General features: G+C 46.5%; 1 long non-coding RNA gene across 7 annotated transcripts; it reads right to left on the bottom strand.

Moving 5' to 3' along the window:
• Nucleotides 1-1157: 1157 nt before the first annotated feature.
• On the bottom strand, nt 1158-27915 carry LOC112532540. 7 transcript variants are annotated; one of them, XR_005860429.2, is made up of 7 exons: nt 27766-27915; nt 26460-26577; nt 25652-25862; nt 24409-24558; nt 20015-20134; nt 9959-10126; nt 1158-8991 (listed from the first exon to the last, which is right to left on the bottom strand). It is a non-coding gene; the product is annotated as an uncharacterized LOC112532540 (long non-coding RNA). The 7 variants fall into 7 exon arrangements; XR_005860430.2 differs by having other exon boundaries at nt 1158-7312; nt 8878-8991; nt 26460-27915; XR_005860428.2 differs by having other exon boundaries at nt 1158-6601; nt 6718-8991; nt 26460-27915.

The following is a 27915-nucleotide window of genomic DNA, read 5'->3' on the forward strand; positions in this document are numbered from 1 at the left end:
AAGTTAGTGCAATTTTTGCACTACCGGTTTCTTCTCAATTTTCCCGAGTCTGAGCTGGACAGAGAGGCAGCACAGGGGCTGCCCATGGGGCTCTAATTGGCTCCTTCATCTGGGGAAGCACTATGCAGAGATGCTTCTGTAAGTTTCATTCTATGGCTGATGGGAGGGAAATGCTGTCCCCTCCAAAGCCTATATCCTTCATCCTCCCATGGATATTAGAATCATAGAATCATGGAATCATTCCGGTTGGAAGAGACCTCTAAGAACACCAAGCCCAGCTCCAGACCACCTCCTCCATGCCCACTGACCATGTCCCTCAGTGTCACATCTCCACAGCTCTGGAACACCTCCAGGGATGGGAACTTCACCTCCTTCCTGGGCAGCCTACTCCAGTGCATCGCTACTCTATCTGAGAAGAATTTTTTCCTAATATCCAACCCAAGCTGTGGCAGCCTCTACCCTATGGATCATGGGGATCAGAGGACAGCAACAGAAGGGGCATCTCAAAACATCTGAATTCGTTCCCCACAATTCACCCCAATAATATTATCTTCGAAAATAAACCCTAATGGGGATTTCTCCAGGGAAGCAATGCTCGGCTGCCAACCAACACAAAGGCACGTGGGTGCTCAGCAAGGAGAGATGCAGCACAGTGGGTGCTGAGCATTCCCAACCCCTCTGCACACTCAGCAGTCAGGTTGGACACGGTCCCTGGGAGTGACTCAGAAATGCCCCAGGCACTCGGAGAAATGTTGAAAGTAATCCAGCTAAAGCTCCACCTGGAAAGCAGTGGGTGGGAAATCTAAGAGCTCGGTGATTGGCATGCCAAGAACGCGCAGATGAGATCGCTGGAAGGAGGGATCCCATAGGAGCTGGTGTTCTTGTTGCAAAGGCAAACGCCTGTGTTTTCCCCTGCCCATATCTACACGTCTGTCTATCCTGAATTTTAATCAACACTCCAATAACCTGATGAAGAACTTCTCTCCCCTGTGACATCCACAATTACTCATTTCTCCCAACTGTGTCTACCTCTATCAGCATTTCTTTAGCTCTAGTTCTGCCTGGAGTTTTTGACTGGCCATTCCCATTGTCCATGCTGTGCAACGCTCACCCTGCTCCCTCTCCTTCCCCACAAAAAGCCAGAAATACCACTTAAATCACCATTGTTCCCTATGATTTAATTGCATATCAAGGCTCAACAGCTACAGCTATTCACAGCAGTCCCCTGTTCGGTGACCATAGCTCACCCTGGATATTTATAAATTTGAAATTGATTTAATGGTGTAAGATCATCCCCAAATTCAGCATCTCTTCTTGCAGCTGGTGTATAGATAGGACGTGTTTACTTAAAGCACTGGAAGCTCAAATATTTAGCTTGTGGTTTGAACGACTGAACAATCTGTACTGTGCTTGGGAACTACATGTGCATCGCTAAGGGAGAAGAGCTCTGCAAATGAAGGCGCAAACATGTTTGTCAGCACAGCAGAGCCCCCCCCAGCACTTCTCACCTCCCTGAATGCAATGTTTAAGGGGGCATGAATTAATATAAACAGCCTGCTGATGTCCGTTTGACAGAATATGCGGGAAATAGAGTTTACCTTGAATTTACGAACTGGGAAGGCTATTTCTCATGGTGATTAATGGTGAGTCACAGAGCAAACCTGAGGCCATTCGCAAGCCCATGCGCTATACGTCAGGTGTCGTGGGAGTGAGAACAGTGGGAGAGCAAAGAAAGGTCTCATGACAGTCTGTTAACTAATTTTCATGTGCCAAGTGAAGACGTGTCCTGGAATTTTGCAAAACTATACTTAGCAATGCTGATCGTCTCCAAAGAGAGCTTTGTAAGATGCTGGAACAGGAAGAAAAATACACACAGGTATAAAAGCACTCTAAGAAAGCAATAACTTACACAAGTTTGGAGGGATATCCGACAATACATTTACTGCCAGCTGGGGACTGAGATGTATATCCAGAAGGCTGACGAACAGCAGGCTGCCCAGCCTTGTGCTTCTGCTTAAATGCAAATGCAATAATCGCTCTTGCATGGCTTTCCAGGGATTTTACCTTGGGGAGCCAATACTCCCACACTGGGAGTCCTGCATTGGGCCATTCACACATGGCAGATCTGCTTCCAGTGCAGCCTGAAAGATCAGCAGAATCCAGAGATACAATCTGGGGGAGGGCTGCCTTTCAGAATACTGCTTTGTGCTGATGATAACACCAAGGAGGAAGGCAAATCCTCTCATCCTCAAGCATGCAGAGAAGACAGCAAGGAAAGGTACCGATGTGCAGCATGGTGGAGAGGGCAGCTGACCAATGACACGATGGAGCTTGGGCTGAAGATTGCTTTTGTGCACAAAGGAGTACAGCATTTAATTTAACAAGGCTTGTTTTCCCGGACAAAATAAGCCGTTTCTCATGCAATCATAGAATCATAAAATTGAGTGAGTTGGCATGGACTTTTAAAGGTTGTCTGGTCCAACTCCCCTGCAATGAACAGGGGCACCTACAGCTTGATGGACAGGACTTTAGGATCATAGCATCGCAGAATGGCCTGGGTTGAGAAGGACCACAATGCTCATCCAGTTCCAACCCCCTGCTATGTGCAGGGTCGCCAACCAGCAGCCCAGGCTGCCCAGAGCCACATCCAGCCTGGCCTTGAATGCCTCCAGGACAGGGCAGAACTCATTCTTTCGCATGTATCAATAATCTCTAATGGGCTCCAAAGGGCCTCCTACTCGTCTGAACCCTGACAGTGGCTTAGATCTAATATTCAATAGAATGGCAACACAGGACCAATGTTATCTCACCCCATGGCTATCCATCACTTGGTCCTATGGCTGAGTAACATTGGGAAGATGTCTCACATTTTCACAGAGTACTTCTCCATCCCATGCCTCTTTCTTTGTACACCGCACAAAAGAAAGGAGAATTTCACTCTAAATGACCCTTCAAAACACTCTCCAGTTGACCTATGGTACAATAAAAGCTATCACGGTCAGGCAGAATTACCATCAAATATCTACAGGGCAAACAAACCTACTGCCATACACACAAGTTTCTTTCATGCAACAGAAGAGGAAAAAAAAAAGAGGGGAAAAATGAAAACAAGCAAACAAAAAAGAATACTGCTACAGGGTCTCTCCAATAGAACAGGGACACAATCTAGTGCTGTATATATGGCAGTGCAGCAAACGCCCAGAGGACATGCTGTCCCAGCATCAGGGCTGCCAGCATCCTGACAGAATTAGGAAGTCTTCTCTCGCAGTTGCCCTGTAGACATGAAATCACACAAAGAAAGACTTCATCAGGATCCCAAACTAAATTTAGTCAAATGGGGAGAGTGGAACATTCAATTTTCGCTCTTGGCAAGCAGCTCGGCTTCGCAACCTTTAGGATATTGTTTTAACAAAGCTGGAATCCCACACAACTGTGATTCTGAGAGCTCAGCACTCTCAGCACCTACAAGGGGCAAAAAAATATAGGAAAATAAAATCTTCACCTGGAAAAACCCTGAAAAACACAGGTGCCCCAGTGGCAAAGTTCTCACCCAGCTAAAACTGCCTCTGTCAGTAGGAATGAGGGCTGGAAAATTCTTGGCGTCAGTAAGAGCTTTGTACGAGCAAAGATCACAGGGTCAGAGCCAAACTGATCATTTGCAGCTCCTAGAAAACTGTGGATAAGACAGAAGAAGTAGTGCTGAGACTGTAAGAAGCTTTTCTGAGTGACCAGGGTCTGTCAGCATCTTGGCTGGGGCTCATTCCTGGTGCAAAAGCCCTGTTCTGCCCATTCGAGAGCACCTCAGCATCACCGGTCCTGCAGCACGGCAGGGCTTCACGCTTGGTATTCCTCATACAATAAATACTTTGCTGTACTCTGGATATGTAGGCAGAGGGCAATCAAGGCAGTCAGTTGCATGGTCAAGCAGTTTGGGCAACTATGTGGACAAGAAGGGGAACGGAAGCAAAGGGGCAGTGACTGAGACTTCTTTGCAGGGCTATCATATTCTGTTCCTGCCTGCTCTGCACAGGGAAATAGCACATAGCACCCACAAGACAGCAGAGGGCCAGCTTTCATGGCCAGAAAGCCAAAGGCAAATGGGTGCTCAGCTCAAGCACATAACAACTCACATGGGGTTAGGAGTTAGGTATGGAGAGGCTTTCACAAATCTAGCTTTGGTCTTGTCCTTCTGCTTGTCCTGGATCTCTGTAATGCTTAACTCCTAACAAAGAATCAGAAATCCCACACTCATCCACATAGCATCAATTCAAAAGTGAATGAATCCAGCACGTGGGGTGGTAAGGGGCAGGAAATCCCGGCAACAAAAAGGACACATTAAGAGACAGTGGAGCACACAGAAGGAGAAACATCCAACCTGTAAACGATTTCTCCTATTCCCCCAGCAGTAATATCGGTAAGGGTGGGACCTTTGATGGAAATGACTCTTCCATGGGAATCCTGCACGGGGCGAAGCTGTCACGGGGTATCCCACCTCGCCTGTAATGGAAAACCTGAAATAGCATTTTGAAGACATCTCCCATTAAGCGCACTGCCTCCAACAGATGTTCAGGGCAGAGGGAGAATGACTGAACACAGCTGAACTGAGGGAGTTTCCGGCGCAATGGGAATATCCATGGATTGGAGAGGAAAAGATGCACAGCCTCGAGCAAGTGTTTGCGATGGGTCGGTCAAGTGAACCAGGTGAAATAAAGGCAGATCCGTTCATTCTGATGAACATTTAGGCACAGACACATCTGTGCATTGCTGTGAGCATGCAGAGCCCTCCGGGTTGCATTCTGCTATCCCAGTTCAGGCTGTGCCATGGGACCTCAGCCCCAGCAGCTGGCAGCTGGGACTGGTGAGGGCTGCAGCACTCTGCAAACATCACTCTTTTAGGAAAAACATCAGCAAACAGCGGTCATGTGCCTCACTCCCAGAGCTGAAGGCGTGAGAAGGGCTTAAAAAAATAATAATAAAAATTCTATTCATTGAAGAAAAGCAATCCAGAAAAGAAACCAAAAAAGGAAGCAGCTCTGATGCAGATCCCCCCCCCAGAGCACTGCAGGGCATTGCTGGCAGCAGAGTGGATTTGGACAACAGCAGCAGCCTGGGCTGGGCTGCCTTGGCCCGGGTGTGTGCTGGTACCCAGCTCTATGGAGGGGTGCTGGGACACCTCCCACCACCTCAGGCTGCCAGGGTCCCATCCATGGCCTTGGGCACCTCCAGGATGAGGGACCCATAGCTCTGGGCAGCAGTGCCAGCACCTCACTGCATGAGTACCTGCAGGATGCTGCAGCAATGCTCTTCTGCAAGCGTGGCACCACCAAGGGCAAAGTGACATGTGGGTCTAGCATCTCCCTTCTCTACCAGCTACCCGAGACCAGCATTTGTCCATCGATTTAAATGCACCATCTCTCATGTCTGCCCCTAGACCAGATTCTCACAGCCAGGGGCATCAGCAGCAGAGTGAAGGTAGAAGGGTCCAAAAGAAACACCAGACCTACTGAGAGGTGAAAACGAGCTCTGCCACTGTGCAAGAAGGTGCAGGCGTGTATAATATGGTATATACTGTACATACTGAGGGAAAGAATATACTTCTCACTGTGAAGTGTTTTATATGCTAACCATCAGGCATATGCTAAGTCAATGGGTGCTGGCACTTTACATAAATATATGATGATGCAGTGCTATATGTAATAAAAATCTGGAGCTCAAAATATGGAAGCAATTCAAGAAAACAGATCTCACATTTTTGCCTTTGTTACAGTCAGATTCTGACATGCTCTGATTAAAATTCAACATCTGCATGTATTTAAAATTAAAATATATAGGTATTCATGTTTTCCTCCTTCCACGATGTTTTACTGCTGCCTTTTTCTTCTTAAATATTAAAAACATTACATTATTTTATTTCAGATGTCTCAATATATTACACATCACCCTTTCACCTCGGAGCTTTGGTTCAAATCCAGCTCTTCTCTGAGGAAATAGAAAACATCTGAGAATATTTAGTAGTCTCATCTCAGTGTCTAATCACAGTCTGCTCTGACATGACAAAACATAACAAACAAACTGGCTTGCCACAGATGAAAAATGTTTACACAAAAATACTCAGGAGTGTAAGAATGAATAAAGGCATCTCTAACTGCATTAAAGCCCGTGTTGTTAAGTCATAAAATAGCTTGCAGATAATCTGAGCTGCACCTGCCCCTCTGGAAACAAAGAAAAAGCAGGTGATTTAGAGTCCTCGCAGCTGGGCAGGTCCTGGCTGCATGTTTTTCTGTTATTCTAAGGCAGAAAGATGTGTCAAGCTACAGAGCAAATATTGTCCATGGGCATCATGGTCTGCAGAGCCTAAGTACCTCGTGATTTAGGAATCTCAGAAGAAAACTTTATTGCCAGTAAATCCTCCAGGACTAAAATATATGTACTTTGAGAGGCATGAGCATAAATAAGGTCTTTGTCCTTGCTGGAGAATTCAGCCATTTGGTGGGCGGATAGGAGAGCAGCTGTCCCAATAGACGTCCTGGTGGGTGCTGGGACAGTGCACAGCACAGCTCCTCCTTCAAAGCCACGGCAATTTAAACATGCAAGAGAAAGTCTAGGAGATAAATAAAAGCTGCAGGGAGGTGCAGTACCTTCCCCACAGCCGGTGGGAGAATCAGCTGCGACTGTCCCTGCACTTCCCTTCCTTTTACAACTGCTCCCTGGATTTACCTGGCCTGCAGGCATCAAGCATGAGCACCTAGTACATGTTGGCTGTCCTTCGTTCTTCAGTAGGCTCAGCTCCACTTTCTGTCTCTATCTTACTGGAAGTAGAATGGAAAGTAGTGCAAAGGGTGGTGAGTTATTAGAAGAAGCTGCCCAGGATGGTGGTGGAGTCCCCATCCCTGGAGGTGTTCAGGAAGATCTCATCAAGAGATGTGGCACTGGGGGGACATGACTAGTGGGCATGATGGGGTGGGCTGGGGTTGGACTTGGGATCTTAGAGGCCTTTTCCAGCCTTTATGGCTGGATTCCATGGTTCTCTGGTGAACTGCCCATGGATTGGGTTGGACTTGCAAGTTATCCTGGACTTGTGACCTCCGTATCCTGCTTGGGTTCAATCCACCACCTGCTGAAGCTCCACCAAGACAAAATGTGTCCCCCCTGACCCTGGATGCCCGCTGTCACAGCTGCATCCCTCCCCTGAGATTTAGCAAACCTGCCATCAGCATGGCCAATGCACCTCAGGAACCAGTGGGGCTCATTCATTCTCCCAGCTAGCCAGAAGAATCAGGCAAATTATACTTTTCTTTATGGCTTTTCAGATCTGCAATGTAAGAAAAAAAAGGCTGAGCATAAAGACAGAGCAATGTTTCCTGTGTAACACAGTTCCTCACCTACAGATGCTTCCCATTCATCCATCCTCCACAGATCTTTGGGGGAAATGGGTCCATAAGCTATTTCTAAGCCAACTTGAGGGAGCTGACAGAGACTTATAATGCCTTATTTTAGGAAGATATTGTTGTATTTCCTGCTGGGTTTGGAGCTTCATGATCCTGGAGGTCCCTTCCAACCCGGGCCATTCTGTGATTCTGTGATTCTGCTGCAACGGCCAAATTGAATATGAATGCATTCCACTATATCCCCTTTAATGCAAAATGATATGTATCCTGTAATTCAATAAATTAGAGAGTATATTTTTTAAGGGAAAAATAGCAGCGTAGCTAAGCCTTTGCAGATCTTGATGTGTCTACAGTACACAAAGGACAGGCCAAGAAGAAACCCAAAGGATGACCACGCTGCCCCCAGAAGTGAGGATTCATCTCCTAAACCTTACTGGAAGGAATGCTTGCTCTGCCTGGGCACAGTGCTGCTGGATAATAACTTCCTTTGCACATGACATAGGCAATATTCCGAGCGTTTTCAGTTATGTCTTTCTCTACAACATCCCTCAGTCTGTCCTTACGTTGTATTGCCTATGCTTCATGTACATGTGTTTTCTCTCTGCTGTCATGTTTTCTTTGTGCTCCTTGAGGAAATCTCTCACTTTGCTGTGTAAATGCAGCATCGACACACCATCTTGTTCACACAGCCTTTACTTCTTTGCACTTCGTTACCCCATTGGAAGACTGTTCCCAAGTAGTCTCCATTCCAAGATGTGAACATCCCTCCAATTAGCCATGTTGGGCTTCTAGGCAGTATATTAGCAAATTATTTCTCCAGGCTCTTGACTGACATTGTTGAAACAATACTTTTCATGCATGTCAGTCTTTGTGGGGTGAAAATGCCTTTAACATGCTTCTAGGATTTACATGGGCTTCCCTGGGCTGCTGCTGCCAAGTTCAGATGCGGTTGGAGCATGTGGCATTCTTTCTCCTACTCTCATTACATTTTCCTTTTCATCCAACCCTGCTGCATATTTCATATTTTTCATATTTCTGCCCTGTGATGTAAAGAGCAGCCAGGTGCTAAACGTGCCCCTGTCATACCTGTCCTCTCCAGTGTGAGCCTTGCAGATCCTGCTGTGATCACCAGGGTTCCTTGTTCCTTCCTTCATTTTTTTGGGGGGGAGAGGGGGTAGGGAAGGTTTTGGTTGTTTGTTTTGAGTTCTTTGTTTGTTTTGAGGTTTCATTTGTTTGTTTGGGGTTGGTTTGTTTATTTTGGGTATGGTTGTTTTAGTTTTCTTTTAACCATTTATCTCCTTCAATATTTGCAAGCTGAGACTCTCGAACTGTTGAGCAAGATGCCCCACATCAGCTGAACCACAGCAAGGGACCTCACGCATGCTTGTAGATGTGGACAGACCCAAAGCACCAACATTTGCTTCCACCTCACTGAGAAGAGGTCGGGTCTGGCTCTGCATGCAGCTCTCCAGAGACACAGCTGACCCACCTCTTTGCAGACACAGCCCTTTCTGTTCAAGCTCTTCTGGAGCTTCATGCTGCTCAAGCTGTCATCACACCAGCGGCATCTCCACTTGAGGGCTGAAAACCCCCAGACCATGCACTGAAACAGGAACAGTGAAAGAAAACTTCATTTCACTTGTCAAATGAGTTCGTTTGGAACAGCAGATACTGGAAACCTATTGCATGCCCCAGTGTTGGTTTTGCCCTTTTTGAAACCAGCAAATATAGGATCAGTACCCTGATGCTATATATAGTAATGATGCTATACTTCCAGGGTGGATTGAATGTATCACACAGCATTTACTGAGTTCACCTGAAAAGTCATGGAATCATTCATGTTGGAAAAGAACTCTAAGATCACCATGTCCAACCCCAGCCCTCCCCACCATGCCCACTGCCCACATCCCTCAGTGCCACATCTCCATGGCTCTGGAGCACCTCCAGGGACGGTGACCCCACCACTCCCTGGGCAGCTCGTTCCAATGACTGAGTTGTACATCCCCTGCAGACTGGAGTACATCATGAAGCTTTGCATGTTTCCTAACTGGAAGGAGCAGTCTTCAGCCTGGACACACACTTGTCTTTAAATCACAGCACTGTTTCTTCACCCCTAAGAATGGTTTGATCCACAGAGCAGCACCTCACAGTCCATGTTCAGCACCTTTCTCAGTGACAGACCTGCCACCAACAGGAATCTCACTCACTTTCTTGAAGAGCAACAAGATGCCCCATCCCTGCAGGCATTCAAGGCCAGGCTGGATGTGGCTCTGGGCAGCCTGGTCTGCTGGTTGGTGACCCTGCACATAGCAGGGGGTTGGAACTGGATAAGCATTGTGGTCCTTTTCAACCCAGGCCATTCTATGGTTCTGTGATTCTATGATTCTAAGATACAACTATTAGTATGGATGGTGACTGTGCTTTAATCCCCAGAGCACTCAAAAACAAACACATCACAAAGGAAAAAGGTACAAATAGAAGTATTAAGGCACAAGCATTTAAGTTGTAGTTGAACTTCATGTTCATTTCCCAACCTCCAAGAGAAAACCTCAAAACCCATCAAAAATCACCTGTTTCTTTGGCAAGCAGCAACTGGAGATCCTTCTTAAATTTGTGGCAGTGGCGTCCACACTCATATTATTCTGCTGATGGAAATCAAACAGTCTTCTCTGTCACTGTTGTGGGTAGAGGACAGGCCACCGATGGGAATAGTTTCACAATTCTTTTATTGGAAGCATCTGTAGAAACCATAAAACAACAACTACAACAACAGCAACACAAAGCCATGTTTTCTCACTTCTTTCCGAGCAAGGAGGGTGCCAGAGCGATTCTCCCCTCCCACCCCACCGCGTGGTGGTTTCCTTTGTTCACATTTCACTGCCTGCATCCAGCAGAGAGATTGATGGGCTGGTGCTGAGCTTGGGACATACTGCACAACTCTCCGGGGCCTGAGCTTGACCATGTGGAATGGGGGTGCAGAAAAGCTCCCGTAGCTTCAGGGAGGTGGAAATTTGAGGGAGGAAGGTTATTTTGGGCCAGATTCCAGCAACTTCCACTGAGCTGCAGCTCACCAAAAGTCAAACCCTGGTAGCAGATGAGACTCTTCATGGATAACATGTCTGTGGGGCATCTCACTCAGGGACACAATGCCTGGACCCGGACCGACATTCCCTACGCTCCCCTCTGATCCTGGGCCACGTCCTACTGACAAGAAGCCCATTTATTTCAACGTCAGATGATTTCCCATCAGCAAAGGGCACCAGGAGCACTTGCCAGCCTTGCTGAGAGCAGCTTTTGGTAACACAAGCTCTGTTGAGACCTGGCATGGAGCTGGGCAGAGCAAAGCCCAGAGGGGAGAGGTGGTTTGAGAGTGGGATGTGAAGCCCTGGGTGCACTTCTTGGCTTAGACACATGCTCTCATTGTGATTTTCGGTAAGCTGTTACATCAGCCCTGAGTCACCCTACCCCAGCAATGAGGGGACATGGCATTTCCTGGCTTGTCAGGCTCTCTTTAGAAAGAAAGGCTCCTGCTTTGTGATGGGTGGGTGGAGGAGGCCTGAAAAACAAAGGCAAAAAGAAGAGCTAGCAGTAGACCAGCTCAGCAAAAGCAACAATGCTCTGAGCATGCAAGGTACTGCACACAAATAAATATTCATGGTCTGTTCGACATCCACCCCTACCCAAACCCCCAGTGATGTCCAGAAACTCATATGAGCAGAGCTCCATCGCTCCTGGCAATGGTGACAGCCATCAGAGTAGAGTTTATTGTCTCAAAAAGAGAAACAGGCAAACAATTCTGCTTCTGCAGAGCCTTCCCCCGGCGTTCAGACCCAAAATGCCTCCTGGGTCTGGTTTGACACTCACACAGCACCCATTGCCACAGGACCCTGAGCCAAAATGGGTCCCACGTGTACAAAACCAGCATTTTCCTTGCAACCCTGTGCACATGCATGTTTTTGCAGTGCATGTGCTCATGATAAACATAAACCAGTAAAACAAACCCAAGTGAAATACAGACCGGGAAAAATGTACCCTATTAAAGCCATGGAGAAACTTTTTTTTTCCCCCCTGTTCTTGCTCTTTTTTTGTTTGTCTAAATATACCTCCGGGCTCTTTCTCTTGGTTTAACTGTGCTCTTTCATGGATGGTTTTCAATGTATGTTGAAGCCGCTGCCTGCTGCCAGCTCGGATTTTTGCACCGTGCGTCTCGGCTTTCCGTTCTATTAAGACAAAGTGCTGGCACTGCTCTCCGGCCGAGAACATTGTTCATGGTACTGAGCAGCGATTTTCCATATCTGACCGTCTCTGGGTTCACCCCAGGAGGAAGGGTGAGCCTGGTTTGTTAAGCTCTCGTTTCTCAGAGAGCAGCAACATCTGGAGCACGGAGCGGGCTGCTGGCACGCCTCAGCGGAAAGGAATTCGGCACGGGGTGAGGTCTGCCCAGCTCCAGAGGTGTCATTGCAATCGGTTCTGGTGGTAGAGAAATAACTAAGCCCCCACATGAAACAGTGCTAGGAGTGCATTTCGAGCTCTGTCGTGCTGCTCAGGGGTTTTGTTTCATCTAACAGGGAGTCGGGAGGCCCAGAAACTACATGGCTCTTCATTTTCGCTATCCAAAATGACATTTTCCTCAAGAACAGATCTTTACGCTTCACAAAAGCTTGCTTCCCCTCTTGCCTACCTCGGAGGGTTAGCAAAAGAATCAAAGCTGGGCACAGGACGAACGCTAGCACTTGATTTCATTGCCATGTTTCTAGCTGCCTTTGAGGCACTCCCAAAAATGCATTCCCAGTGCAGCTGTCCCATGGTGTGGAAATGGCCTTTGGATGAAGATGGGCAGTGTGTGCCACGACCACCAGTGTGGGCACCTATCAGGCACAGGGATCTTTTCTGCATTTTGGCCAAGGTGAGAAGAGATGCCATGAAACAAGCTGGTACTGCTCTGGGACACAACACCCCCAAGAGCTATACGTGAAATCCCATCATGTCACACCTCTACAGATATCCTCCTTTCTTCAGGCTCTTATCCATCCCAGTTCACACTTTGAGCTGGCACATTTTCCCTCTCAATATCATAGGACTGTTGAGGTCGGAAGAGACCTGTAAGATCACCCAGTCCAGCACTGCCAGAGAACTTTGTGTACAACCCTTCACTGGACAGTGCTCTCCAAAGCGATGCCGAGAGGTGGTAACTGAGCACCACCTCACTCAAATGTTTACGTTTCTGGGACTCCACGTGGGCTTGTAATTGTGCTTGCTGGAAAGCCAGCCCACCACCAGAATGGGAGATAAAAGTCATCCAACATGCAGCTCCTATAAGTTTATTTTGGCTGCCGAGCCAAATGTGGAGATAATCTTTAATTAGAAGTGCTGCCTCTGCGACAGCAATAACAAGAGTGGAATTTGTCTGAAACGCCTGCTCCTCCCACATGGCTATGGTGAATTAAGCAAAAATGACAAACTCAGGCTGCAACCAGCAGGCATACTCCATCACGTTAGATGTTTACCCCGTACGGTAGCCTGACAAGGGAGTATTGATAAGAGCACACGTCTCGGTGAGCACTGGTGATGTTCACGCTCATTTGGGTTTAGATACAAAGAGAGAGATGTTCCACTCTGCACCTTTCCTGAATGCTGCGGTAACAATTAAGAAAAGGCAGAAGCTGAAACTAATGCCTGTCTGCACTTGGTTTGGGGCAGATCTGTGAGACGTTTTAACCACAGAACTCCAAGTGCTGGAGTGCACTCACTCAGGGTATTCTTTGCTCCCAGCAGCGTTTATCCAGAGCTAACATTCAGAGACCTCTAGACTTACAGAAATATTTGCAAAAATTAGTGTATCACTCCAAAAGCTTCCTGCTAAAACTGTACCTCTTATTTTATCTGAGAAGGTTTGCATCTTCCTGTACTGCATACAGAAATGATACTTAGATACAGATGTTCAGGATTACAAAGACCATGCAACTGAATGCGTGGCAGCCCTTTGCCCCATCACAAATATGCTGCATTTCTTGCAGTAAGAATAATATTTTAATAATGTATGATGTTCTTATGGGTTTTATTACTCTATCTGCATGTAATCTTGCCTGAAAAGCTCGTGTTCCCACTTGTTTGTCTGCTTGCTTTGCAGCAGAAATCTACCATGTCCCAACATCAGAAGAATACTAAAAAAAAAAAAAAAAAAAAAAAAAAAAAAGCTGTAACCTTCCATCAGCTCTTTAAGAAATAAGTTCTTCTGTGATGACAACGTGAGTGTAAGGTAAAACATTCCCAAGGCCTACCAAACCTAGGAATCATTACTCCGTCAAATGAGGACCTCTGGTTTGAAGCCTGGGGCACCAGGCCTGCTCTGGAGAAGTACGAAGCTATCGGTTTCCTCCTCTGTGCCAAATGCTGTCAGGACCCCGGCCCCTTGCCAGAGCACATCGCTACACCCCAGGCAGAAAAGAAAACCAAGAGTGAAAACAAAATGGTCAAACCCCTCCAGGCCCTCAGCTGGAGCTCCACGGGGTCAGCAGAGGCCAGGACAGAAATGTGAGATTCATTCCTCCCCACCTGCAAGAATTAGTCTGATTATTTCCGAGGGCTGCTCTGAAAGTAAGGCCTCCTATTTTATGATGTTGGCCCACGACATCAGAGATGGATGTTGGTGTGACGGCAATAGAAGCTGAACCTCCCTGACAAAATGGCGTCTGACATGGAAGTGTGGCTGAAGCAAAGATGTGTCACTGAATTCCTCCACGCAGAACGAAGTTGCACTTACTGACATTCATCAGCACTCACTGAGCATTAACAGAAACCAAAGAGTGGATGTGATCACAGCAAGGCAATGTGTGGTGCACCTCAGCTTCAATGCATTGGAAACAATGGTGACAATGTTGGAATATCACAAAGGTTGCACCAGGTGGGTCCTATGAATGCTCATGCAGGAACAGTAAGAACCTGATGCAAGTTTGTAAGGGCCTGTTGATCTATTACGAGACTGATAGTAACACTTTCCTGGATCAGATCAATCCTGGTGACAAGACATGATGTCACCACTACAAACCAGAGTCAGAACAGCAGTCCATGGAGTGGCAACATGTGAATTCGCCCATCGAAGAACAAGTTCAACACACAACCCTCAGAGGGTAAAGTGATGTGCACTGTCTCTTGGGATAGGAAACAGGTGGGTGATCCTCTGGATTCCCTGGAACCCAGACAAACCATCAACTCTGACTGCTACATCATGGTGCTGACTAAGCGGAAGGCTCAGACTTCCAGAGTCAGATCAGAGAAGACAACTTTTCTCTTGCCAGGCACTATACTAGTTCAAAGACCGTGGAGTGCATTGTCAGTCTGGGCTGGACTGTCCTACCACATCCACTGTTATAGTCTGAATTTTGTGCCTTCTGACTTCCATCTGTTTGGGTTGATTAAAGATGGACTGTCTTGCAACATTTTCCTAGCAACTCCTAACAGTGAAACAGAGGGTCACCTCCACTGGCCCAGATTTGTATGAGTGTGGTGTGTGGGTTCTTATTTATGGCTGGTGAAAATGCAGAGCTCATGGTGGTGGTGACTATGCTGAAAAATAGTGCTTTGTAGGTGAATGTTTGCTCCATCACATAGCGTTATTGTGCTCTTTGTATCTGCTGTAGTTTCCACATAAACAAGTAGGAAGCAACCTATGTAAATCAGACTTTAAAAGCCTTCGGTACTTATTTATTAACATGTTTACACTTCTTTAGAAACCAAAGTCTAGTGCCCCTCAAGTGACCACATCAAGGGACAAACCAAGTCTATCTCATCTTGGTAACAGCAATGGAAATGTCCAGATGTGGTTCTTCTGCAGGAGTTGCCCCCGTGGTAGCATGCTCTTGGCTACCCCAAGCTAAAAGCTGTGTTTGAAACACCTGACTGCAACCAATTCTTTCCAGTGAAATCATGTGAAAGCAGAACAAACAACTTTCTTCCTAATAAAAGCAAGGCCTTCAGGACCGACGGAGCCAACAAGCTAATCAAGTTTCCTACTAAACAGGAAGTTGTGGGACTGTGGCAGAAGGAGCAGAACTGTGTTTCAGCTAGAGAAAGAGCAGAGAGGAATAATATAAATTAAAATTATAAAGGAGAATTGTAACATAGCAAATTCTCTTACAAGGGTTTAATAAGGAGAATAGACTCACTGCTTGCTCCACTCTGCCATGCGTAGGGCAATTTCCACTTTCTAGGATTTGCACTAGGTTTTCCAGTCCTCAGATGGGCAAATATTGCAGTGCATCTCACAATGGTGGTGATAGGTCAAATCAAGGAGAGCAAAGAAAAAAAAAAGAAACAAAAATGCAATCATGTCATTGCTGCAGAATATATGACCCCACTTTGCTCCTAGCTACCAAGCAGTACTGTGGGACGTGCATTCATGTGAAAATAAGCCCAGCCAGACATTGAGATATATACAGAATGGATGATTCATGGTAATTGTTGCACTGGAATTGCTCGACAAAGAGACAGAAGGAAGCTGCTGACTATCAGGCACCTCAAGAAAGACCACAGATACACAGGAATTTAATATTACAGTCACTGTGGACGTGTGAATTTTCATCCACAGAATAATAGGCAGGCCTGTGAAAAAGAAATGAAGAAAAGCATGCTCATTAGATTCAAAATAACTGGAAAAAGTTGCGTATCCACCAATTCAAAAAGGGTGGAAGTCACTGAGTCACACCGGCTGAGAGCGTTGAATAGGCCAGCCACGAGCACTCAGAGGTTCTAACGGGCACTACACCCCTTATAGGGTATAATGCTTTTATAACCCTTTGAATTAGCAGAGCCCTGAAGACAGAAGAGACCACAGAGAAAGCACGTGGATCATCTGCTATTGATCACCCTTCTGTTCTTTGGGACTTTGCTTTACTCAGGGAAAGCAGCCTCACTGAACCCTCAGCACACCAAGTGACTTGTAAGTGTAAGTATTTGTTGGATCAAAGTATGCATGACTTCAAAAGCATAAAATGCCTAGATATTGAAGGCAATAAATCTTTCTCTGTAAAATACATGCATATATAATTTATACGATAAGCTTAATACGGAGATTTTTGTGTCGGCTTCCAGCAGACATGAGATGCAGGCATTTATGTTCCCGAGGAGTGCGTCTGTCTGCCCCCTCTCCATCCCAAAGAAAATAACTTGTGAGCTCATTAGCCAGTTTCAACCAATTTTGGCAGAAAGATAGAGGTCTTGAGGGTACCAGGTTCCCATGTGCTTCGTGATGGTAGGTGGCCGGGTAGGGGCGGCAGGCTTCTTGATGCTTGCCTTGAAGGAATGGCATCGGCATGGACACAAGCCTTTCTTAGACCTCAGAGAATCCCAAAAGACCTCATGAATGCCCAAACAGATATGGAGTAATGAAAGCTGCAGTCAAAACTCTTGTCTTATTGGACATCAGCAGAATCAAAGCACAGAACTCAAAGCAAGTGTTGCCCTGTTGCCTTCCTGCTCATGAAACCACCCATTTCTCCTTCTCTGTAGGTCATGATGGTACCTTCAGAGCACCTTCACATCACAGCTAGCAATTCTACATGTACTGCTTTTGCTTCTTCCCGTTCGATGGGAGCCCCAATGCATTTTTATGCCTTAGCTCTCTGCTCATAACTGTCAGGCTATCTCCTAACATATGGAAACAATTCATTTTCTTTGTCATCATTTGGATCTGAAACGAGGGTACTCTGAAATGCAGCTATACACGAATTTCCCTGAACTAATTACATAATATTTATCCTATTTTCTTTAAAGTAATACTCGCTAGCTAAGAAATGAAGAACTGCATTGCTTATAATAAACTCTGCATGCTACACTGTAATCTAAACTGTACAGTTATATATGGTGAAGAACTAAAAGGTTTGAGTTATTCCCCTTGGCAAACATTTTTTTAAGGATTGCTTAAATAAGCAGTACAGAAACCAGATGTCATTTGGTAAGAGTATCTGAATGACCAAAAATTTGCTGTCTGGGTATTTTTTTTCTTTTTTTTTCTTTTTTTTTCTTCTTCTTCTTCTTTTTTTTTTTTTTTTTTTTTTTTCCTTTATAAAAACATGAGAAATTCTTTGGATTTATATCATATTTAGCAGCTGTGAAACAGTGCAAACATCTGTTTGTACCTACAGGGAGCTGACCTACGGGGTCCCCATCTCTTAATCACCAAGCAACAAGCTAGTCTCATATACATAGATTATTGTTTTCTTTTCAGCTGCCTCCTGCTCTTCAAAGTTTTTATACTCTCATGTTCTGTTATCGCGGCGAGAGGGACAGCCCATTTATTACAAGCCCAGATCAGTGCAACCACCCATCAAAACTGCCATAAAGCACCACGCACCCAGGACTGCCCCTCAGTACTCATAAGCAATATTTGGCATGTCCTTAAAAAATCGTTGCTTCTTTTGTTTTTTTTCTTCCTTCCAGCGTTGTTGGATTATTTATTTTAACTTAAAGAATGGAAGAAAAGAAGATGAAAAGGAACAGAAGTCTCTCTTTATGGCTCGTCCTGTTGTGGGAAGAGGGGTTGACAAGACAGCTCCATGAGGTCCTACCCACCCTATTTTTCTAGGTTTCTATGATTGTTATCACAAGTCTGGTATTTCCTACATCCAGTCAGCATCCCAATCAGTAGAGACTGGGGAAATAGGGTGACTTTATTGGCTGTCCCCTTCCAAAGAGGCTCTCCTGCTGCATGTATGCACAGCACCACACCTAAGTGAGATCCCAGCCTCCTTCGGGGCTTTTAATACAAGGCGGGGGGGAGGAAAGGGAATTTACTCAAGAGGAACATTTTGCCCTCTCTTTACAGCATTACTTACACACACACACCATCCTTCAGTGATTTAGCCAGGAGCAAAATTTTTCAGCCTCTGCGATAATCTCTCCCCTTTTTTCCCTAATGGAATATTGACCCTGGGACCTTGATTTTTATGCAGTGAGAGAAAGGTGCAAACAGCGGGAAAGAAAAGATTTGTGAGCCTTGGACATGAGAGTGGAATCAGCACTCCCAGATATACTATGGGAGCTTAAACTGTACTCTGAACTAAGTCTGAAAACAAATGGGGAACACTGTATGATTCCATCCCATTACAGTACAAATAAATCATTTCTGGAAATCTAAAACAAATGGCCCAAGTTCAGCTCTACGGATGATCCAAATGCAAAAAAGCTGCTAATTCCACAAGGCAGATGCAAGTAACCAATTAAGCAAGAATGCAGGAAAAAAAAAAAAACATTAGGAGTGTAACTTGTTTAGCAGGAAGATGTTAAGGCCATAGAAGTGGGTCTTCCAATCACCTTTTTTGGTATTCCTGAGCAAACATTCTTTTTTGCTTACGTTAATATGGAATGTATTATGACAACGTTCTTATGGATATCCATGCCTTTTGTCTATCAGTACTTGCAGATACATTCAAAACAGCTGCAAATATTTTTTAAATTATGTAAAAGTCTCAAACACTTTGAAAAGAATATTAATATCCCTTTAAAACAGCAGTGTATTATATTAAATTAAGGGCAGGAATTTAGAGAACAAAAAAATATGTTGTTAGCGTTAACATTTTCACTGTTCTCAAATGCAGTCATCTTAGATAAGGATTAGGCTTATTTGGGTTAAATTTAAAAGAGTTATGGTGTTTGCACATTTAGATGACAAAGCAGATAATCACATATATAGATTACAAGGAAAGGTTTGTGTTCACAAAGCTCAGCAGGTTTTCTTTCACTGTTTGTACACACGGATATCTCTCTATCTATAACCTCTCTCTACAGCTCTTGTCTCTTATCACAGAATCCTAGAATCATAGGATGGCTTGGGTTGGAAGGGATCTCAATGATCATTTGGTTCCAAGCCCACTGCACGGGCAGAACTGCCAACCACTACACAGGCATCAGCTCAGGGTGCCCAGGGCCCCATCCAGCCCAGCCTGGTGCACCTCCAGGGATGGGGCATCCACAGTTTCTCTGGGCAGACTGTGCCAGTGTTTCACCAATGATCCGCAGAACATCATGGCTATACCACCACTCCTAGTGCAGATGGAGAAATTATGTCTCTTAATGCTACTTCCTCAGTTTTCATTTCATATCATATCATACCATATCATGTCAGAGAATGGGCTGGAAGGGACCTCAAGGATCACGAATCTCCAACCCCCCACCACAGGCAGGGCCACCAACCTGCACATGTAATACCAGCCCAGGCTGCCCAGGGCCCCATCCAACCTGGCCTTGAACACCTCCAGGGATGGACGGGGCATCCACAGCCTCTCTGGGCAGCTGTTCAGCACCTCCCCACTCTCACAGTAAAGAACTTCCCCCTGACATCCAACCTAAATCTTCCCTCCTTCAACTTAAAACCATTTCCCCTTGTCCTGCTGTTATCTCCCCTTTCCAAGAGTTGCCTCCCCTCCTGTTTGTAGGCTCTCTTTAGGTACTGAAAGGCTGCAATGAGGTCACCCCGCAGCCTTCTCTTCTCCAGGCAGAACAAGCCCAGCTCCCTCAGCCTGTCTTTGTAGGGGAGGTGCTGCAGCCCTCTGACCATCCTTGTGGCCTCCTCTGGACCCTCTCCAACAGCTCCATCAATTTTCATCCACGCAGCTGTAAAAAATAGTTACCTTGGAGAGATTTTCAAAGAACCTCTCTACCATCCTCCAGCGATGGCTTATTACAGTCTGCAACAAGGAGGAGGCTGGTCTGGGGCATGAGCAGCAAGATCCATCCTCTCTTCCATACTCCTTGGGGAAGGAAAAATATTAATTAGTACTTTTCCCTGTGCATGAGAGCAATGTCATTGTAACCCAGATGCACTGACACTACCAAAAGACCACAGCACAAGTACGCATACAGCACCATGGGAAACCCCAGAAGCCATTGCAGCTTTCCACACAGTGTTCTGGGACCATTTGCTCCACAAAAACAGGAGGACAGGCAAACTGACCCAGACTCCAGCATAAAAGAGAAACAACAGTGAGAAAGAAACCAGGAGAGCTAAGAAAACATGTTGCAAAATAATCCTAAAAATGCGTGCATATGCAGAAGTGATTGCAACTTGGAAATGTGTTTCCTGGCTCTCGAGCCAACCATTGTTTTTAGTTTTAAGAGATGCCCAAAATGTAACTTGGAGATAGCATATGTTCTGCAAGCAAGGATCCAGTCTTTCTTCTGGCTATTTCTTTTGTTATGGCCTTCAGTGTCATTTCTTTTGGTCTGATGTGTGCAGCTCCATTTGCGGACTCCTAACCTTGATAAACAACATGACAAATAACAGGGAGGATGGGGAAAAGGGGAAAGAATAAAGCTGATCCATGTGCTAACTCCGCTGATGGGGACTTATGGACTGTTATTACATTTCATTTTTCGCTAGGATTAAACAGCTAATAAATATAGATTTCATGTCCCATAAATAACATTGTGTTTGTCAGCTCACTCAAAGAATAATCGATAGTTAGTGCAAGAGATTTTCCAGTATGATGAAATAAGCTCTACGTTTACTTTTTCCAGAGATACCTATGAGTTCTCCATTTGATGTTGTCCCTATCTAAAATACCAGCTATACTCTCCCCAAAACCACCTCGAGTGACCTAAATGTTGGCAGCTGGGTGCCTTCAAAACTTCTGGAAATAAGACCCGGACCTAAATAATTCCTGCATCTGTGGAAAAATGAAAAGCCACTTGGAAACCGCTTGGAAAATCAGGACATAAGCCTTGGTCAGAAGCTGCTATCCATCCTAGGCTGTCTCCCAGTGCCAAGTCCTTGCTTGGAGTTCATCATGGGGGAGCAGCTTGTGGATATAAATGTCTTGGTGCTGTCAGCCCCTCCTGACACGGGCATTGCCTCTCTGCCAGGCCCATGGCTCACAGATCTTGGAAGCCTGAAACTACTCTCCATACTGGTGCAAGCTGCAAAATGGATAGCTCAGTGTCATAGAATCATAGAAGCACAGAATGGTTTGAGTTGGAAGGGACCTTTAAAGGCCACCTGGTCCCACCCTTCTGCAATGAGCAGGGATGCCCACGGCTCCATCAGTGCTCAGAGCCCCATCGAGCCCGACCATGCTACGTGCAAAGCATTCCACCAACCTGCACTAAGAGTGGGTTCATGGTACAGTCATCTCTGCTAAAAACACGGGAGATGTTCAATTACTCATGAAGTTATCCTCTGATTTATCTGGGATTTGAAAAATGGCGGCCCTGACAAAATTCTCTCTTAATGATCAATTATTTGGTGTCCATTGTGAGCATACGTCATTGTGCATGGATCTCATGCATGAAAACCTGCTGCAAAGGGGTTGGTATGGCCCTGTGTCTCACTTGAGTGCACAGAACTTCTCAGACACCAGTGAAGTGCCTCAGTTCCACCTGCCATCCCCACTCACCTCATTTCAGTGCAGCCTGGATGGTCACCATGTATTTTTGCATGCCTCTCCTCACTGTTTTCCTCCATGCAACACCTTGCAAGGAGCCCACAGAACCTGATCGGCCTCCCTGCTCCCCATCAGGCCCTGGCTCGGCTCCAGTCTCTCTCTTGATGGACCCAGCAGCAGATCTGCCTCATCCCTCTGCTCTCACTAGTGGAAGCTTTCTGCAGATGGCTCCGTGCTCAGCTTCTGGTACTCACCCCCCTTTGTTGCAGCAAGGGTAATGAGGCACTGCACAGGTTGCCCAGAGAGGTGGTGCTGCTCCATCCCTGCAGTCACCCAAGGTCAGGGGATGGGCTCTGAGCACGGATGGAGCTGTGGGTGTCCCTGTGCACTGTAAGGAGTGGGACCAGATTATCTTTAGGAGTTCCTTCCAACTCAAACCATTCTATGATTCTGTGATTTCAGCATCTGTACCATGGGGCAGGGCGACTCCTGTTCAGCCCTACAGACCAACCAAGAGAGATTTATTTTTATTTTTAACTTTTTAAGTGCTCGGGTATTTTGCTACTTGCGCTCTGCTTGTTTGGACAGAGGCAAAGCAGCATACTCAATACATTTGTTTTTTTGCTTTTCATCTCTACCTTCCACTCACGGGTGGCACTTATCAATTCTGCTTTTTCACCTGTGTCTAATTTAAAGGTTATAGTCCATCCATTAACCCCTGCTAATACCACCCTAGAGGCAGAGCAGTGATATTAATTTAGTGGAACTCTGTCCTAAAAATTCATTTCTGCATTTCTTACTCCACAAACTCCTGTCCCATGTTTCCCTCTAGCCAGCAGCCTTCACATGCACAAAAACAGGCAAGCAGTTCAGCATCAGGATGCTTGTTGTATGGCATTCCCAGATACCCCCATAGTCACCCTCCTGGTCTTTCCCATTTATAGGAGTTATTTGCTCCTCTCTGTGCACATAGCCTGGATCTGTCTCCCAGCAGCTGCCCCAGCACACAGCCCACGGGAGCAATCCTCTCACTGGAGGAGCTGAAATTTGCTGTGTCTGCACATGGAAACAGCCCTGCTATCTGCACATGTGGTTACCTGGCAATTCCAGCGGACAATTTTTGGATTACAGTTCCATTACCCACACTGCTACCAATTCTTGCAACCTGCCCCTGCCAAGAAAACTCCAAGAGAAACAAAATCCCTTAAAACTCATGCTCACAATGCTCACAAAGCCTGGCAGCTTCCTTCCAAAATTAAGTGATTAAAGCAGTGCTAATGAGGCATTCATCACCTGCACCTTTTCCCTTGCAGCAAATATACAGGGCTCTGTATAATTTGCATACAGGTGCATGCAAAACCACTTTAATAGACAGATTTGAAGCACTGCAAAATAAAATAAATAAAATAAAGGCCATTCTGGCAAACTGTTCCCCAAATACTTGAAAATATAACTGAATAAATAACTCCTTTTTGGACTGAAATCTGCAGACCTTAGCAGAAGTGTCCAAGCTAAACGCAATATCCAGGGAACTGGATCACCTTACTGATGAGAAATAATGAAGAGCACTGCCCTGGCACGGAGGCAGCCTGGAGGAGCCCACTTGGCCTTTTCCAGCTCTGACTTCCATGATAGCTCCGCGTTATCCTTAGGCATCAACCTGATCCATCAGTGAGGTTATTTACTGTGAACCCAGAACAATGGGCCACCAAGCCCACATCCATATTGAACTGGAAGCGCTCAGACCTTCGCCAAGTGAATGGGATTATTGGATGCTTACAGTCGAGCACGTGTCTGTCTATGCAGGAATGGGAGCACTGTAAAGATGACTGCATGGAAAGAGGGGAAAATCCTCTTAGGAAGTGGTGGCTTTGGAAAGATATAGAGGTCACTTTAAAAAAAATAGTTTTAAAAATGCCACTGTGGAAGAGTCAGCTTAAATTATTAGGCAAAATGCTAAGGCACATAAAGAAATCACATTCCACAGACCTGCATGGAGGTGCAGAAGGGATATATTCAACGGGACATTTTTTTTCTCAGTGTGCTACAACAGTACCCAGCATTGTGTTTGCAGGGCAGGGTGTGAAATCTGCTTACGGGATTTCTGGCGGCACTGCTCTGCTCTGTGACCCTTTGCTGCGGGGCTCCGAAGGTGAAGCCCTCAGCAAAACCTTTTTCCTCAACGGCAATGGGAGCAGGAGCAGGCCCTGAGTTTGTAAATATTAACTCATTTCAAATGTCAGATTATTTACTCTCTGCTCTTATAAGCGCCCAGGCCAAATGGACGGGATCCAAGTTTGTTAACAATAGCTCTTGGCCAGGACAAGCTGTAGCAAAGGTTAAATCCTGTTTGCTGTACTCCAGCCTGGAGCCCCATTGACTCGAGGAGCACTGGCGGCTTTGGGAGGATGGCAGTGAAGGTGGTGAAGGCATGGCAGCAGCAGCCCTGCCAGCATGGGTTGGTCATCTCCTTGCTGTGGGCACCTTGCCAGGGAAAGTGGGGAGACGTCTGCATGTGCACATTGATGCACAGCACAATGGAGGTGGAAAAGAACCATGTCCTATGAAACAAGTCTCTTTGCTGTCAAGATAATACAAGTAAGTTTGCTTGTTGTGCACTGGAAAACTGAAAAAGTGTCCATTACCTTGCATAGGGTCTTTCTGCATGATGTTATATATAAACATACGTATGTACCAGAAATTTTGTTCCATTCCATTATACAGCTCCTGCATCATTCCACATTTCCCCCTTACTCTTTGCCACCTCCACTGAAATATATGTCTGCTGCATGGCCCTGTGAAAAGAGAAAGCCAGAAGAGACTTTTAGGGATGAGGAATGCCCTGGGAGGGACCCAAGGTATGAGCCACCCTGTTTGAGATCTTTGCTCTTCTCTTCTTGTTGACAAACCACACAACAACAAGCAGCTGCCATTTGATGACAAATCTCCAAATTCACCCCAAAAAAGAAGCACTGGGTGGCAAGGAGGTATTGGAGATATTGAAATGGACTGCCCAGGGATGTGAGGGGGTGGGTCACCATCCCTGGGGGTGCTCAAGAACGGCGGAGATGTAGCACTGAGGGAAGTGGTCAGTGGGCATAGTGGAGGTGGGTTGGGGTTGAACTTGGGAAACTTGGAGGTCTTATCCAACCTCAGTGATTCTAAGGAGGTGGCAGACCATCCTGAAGCACACATGGCACATAATGAAGAGTTACTTGCACCTGGCAACAGCAGTGGTTCTGCAAGACCTCCATAGACCACAGGGTCTTCATGGACCACAGCACACAGGACCTCTCCTATGAGGAAAGGTTGAGAGAACTGGGCTTGTTTAGCTTGGAGAAGAGAAGGCTCCGGGGAGACCTCATTGTGGTCTTCCAATACTTGAAGGGAGCATATAAAGGAGGGGGAACGGCTGTTTGTGAGGGTGGATGGTGATAGGACAAGGGGGAATGGTTTTAAAATGAGACAGGGGAGGTTTAGGTTGGAGATGAGGAGGAAGTTTTTCCCCCAGAGGGTGGTGACGCACTGAACAGGTTGCCCAAGGAGGCTGTGGATGCCCCATCCCTGCAGGCATTCAAGGCCAGGCTGGATGTGGCTCTGGGCAGCCTGGGCTGCTGGTTGGCGACCCTGCACATAGCAGGGGGTTGGAACTCAATGAGCACTGTGCTCCTTCGCAACCCAGGCCATTCTAGGATTCTAGGATTCTGTGATTCTAACACTCACTGACCACAGGAGCACATGACACTTTCCTGGCTCGGTGTGACAAAGCATGCTGACCCATCAGGGCACGCAGTGTGCTTTGCCCAGTGTGACCTGCACAGATGGCTCACAAAGGAAGTACTTGCCATGCCAAGTGGTGCACAGAGCAGTTCAGCCGGGAGCACTCACATCCAGAGACATTCCTGCGCTGATTAGGGAGGCTGAGCGGGAGCCAGGGGCGGGTCGACCATCTCCTTCCTCCGGCTGCAGCTCAGATCACACCTCTCGGAGATGCTTGGGTCAGGCACGGGAAGTTCATGGCTGCAAGCTCTCCGGCGGGGAAGGGGATGCGGGGGAAGTTCACCAGGGTTCAGCCAGAGCCAGGTCCGGAACAAACCGTCTGATAAGCAGAGAGAGAGTCTGACATGGACGGGAGCCCCTGGGAATCCTTGCCTCTTCTCCAGCTGGTGCATGGTGCTGGGTGCGTTGGGGACAAAGGGCCAGGCTCTGCTCTGACTCAAATTATCTCTGCAATGAATGGAGGGACCAGTGTCCAACAAATAAAAAGATCAGATGAGCATATGGGACAAATCAAGCTGACCACAAAGACTCTGTCCAACATTTTTTGACAACTGTCAGAGACATATGTTCATGAGGATTTTGGAATAACTGGGAAGGGCATGTGGGCTGGGAGGGAGACGCATGGCTGCAGGAGGATGCAGGTTCTGGGTGTTAACTTGGTGCCTTTGGTGTGTGGCCCCACATCCTACAAGGAGAAAGAAGCTGGTGGATCATTCATCTCACCTCCTCGCCAGGCTGAACCAGCCCTTTGCGTGCTTTTCCTGGTGTTTGGTCCGTCACTAATGAGCCATGTGCTGGGGGGAATTCTTAGGTCATTTATTTTGCATCATGTCTGCTAGGAGAGGTAGCAGTACAGTGGCTAATTGGGAAAGCAGACAGATAGCACCAAACAAAGCCATGGGCAGAGAGACCATACCTGTGAGCACGAAGGACTGGAGCCATCCCTTCTGCCAGCTGCCCTGATGAAGTCTGCGTTTGAAATGGGCAGAAGTGGCACGTCCCAAACAGCCCATCCTGCCCTTTGTGCAATGTCTCTGAAAAAAGAAAAAAACAAAAAACAAAAAAACCCAACAACAAAAAACCCCACTTTGCTCATTTATTTTGTCAGCTGCTCTTTTGGTTATTTAGTGCATTCCAAGGAGCGTGAGGAAACACGACGGATGACGTTCTGCAAAATCAACGGCGACAGTTTGCAAGAGTGACGGGCAGCTGCAGATGCCCAGAAAACCACAGCCCTGGAAACGTGCAGTTTGTCACCCACTCATTGGTGGGTGCTGTGCGTCCAACAGGCAAAGCCAGGTCCCTTTGGTGTGTTTGCTGTCTGGCAAATTCAAGACCCTGGAGGTGGAATCCAATCATGTGAGAAGTGGCTTTGGCCTCTTCAAAGTAGAAAGAATTTAGCCCAATAATACCACTTCCTTCTGGCCCAGTCATATTACCGTTACATCATTACAGCCTTCTTGTCAGGCTGCTTCCCACCCTATGCTGCCTTTTCATCCATGATTATCTGCATTAAGGCAGTTTCACACCGTGAGCTTCTAACCTGGCCCTGGGCTTTAACAGAGCCTTGCGTCCTTCTGCAATCAGGATGTTCCTCAAAGCGTAGCTCCTTCCCATGTGGGTTTGCTTTCTCTTGCACTCTCACACACGAGAAAACTCTGGTTTCCTCAAAGAGACTGGCTAGGAGTTGGACTTAATGATCCTTATGGGTTCCTCTCAATTCGGGATATTCTGTGATTCTAAAAAGCAATTGGACATTACTGCCTCCATTTTACCAAAAGTAAGCAGACACACAAAGGTCACTTGAAGAAGCTGGGACCAAAGCAGGGATTTATAAAGCACTTGTTCCCTTTGCTGCAGGCAGAAAGCTGAGAGCAGCACTGTATGAGTACCATTTTCTCCAAGGCCAAAACACCACACCAGCAGCAGTGACGACCATGCTCTCAATGTCCCCACGCATCACTTCCCCATCAAAACTACTGCTATCACCAAAGAGAAATTCTGCAGCAAGGCTGCTGGTGTTCACACTGCTTGGGCATCACAGCACGACCTCTTCATCCCAAGGAACACCAATTCATGGTAGTCATTTCCTATGAGATGACCTCCAGCACCGCAGCAGCTCCCAAATCCCTCTCAGCATTTCCCCCAGCACCTCGAAGCCCCATACAAACACTGCACCACTCCCTGGCCTCCTGCATGACCCATGTTTTGTGTACACACACCTCCCAGAGACTGACTCCATCAGCAGATCCAGCTCAGCTCTGCACCTTGCTGTAAGTCCCCCGACTTCCCACCAATTGCAGATCATTCCTCACGTTAAGGCTGCGTGAAGGGTTTTGCAGGGTAGTACTTCCTGAACTTCTATCTCGTGT

The sequence above is a fragment of the Gallus gallus genome, chromosome 5 (genome assembly GCF_016699485.2).
Source record: "Gallus gallus isolate bGalGal1 chromosome 5, bGalGal1.mat.broiler.GRCg7b, whole genome shotgun sequence".
Lineage (NCBI taxonomy): Eukaryota > Metazoa > Chordata > Aves > Galliformes > Phasianidae > Gallus > Gallus gallus.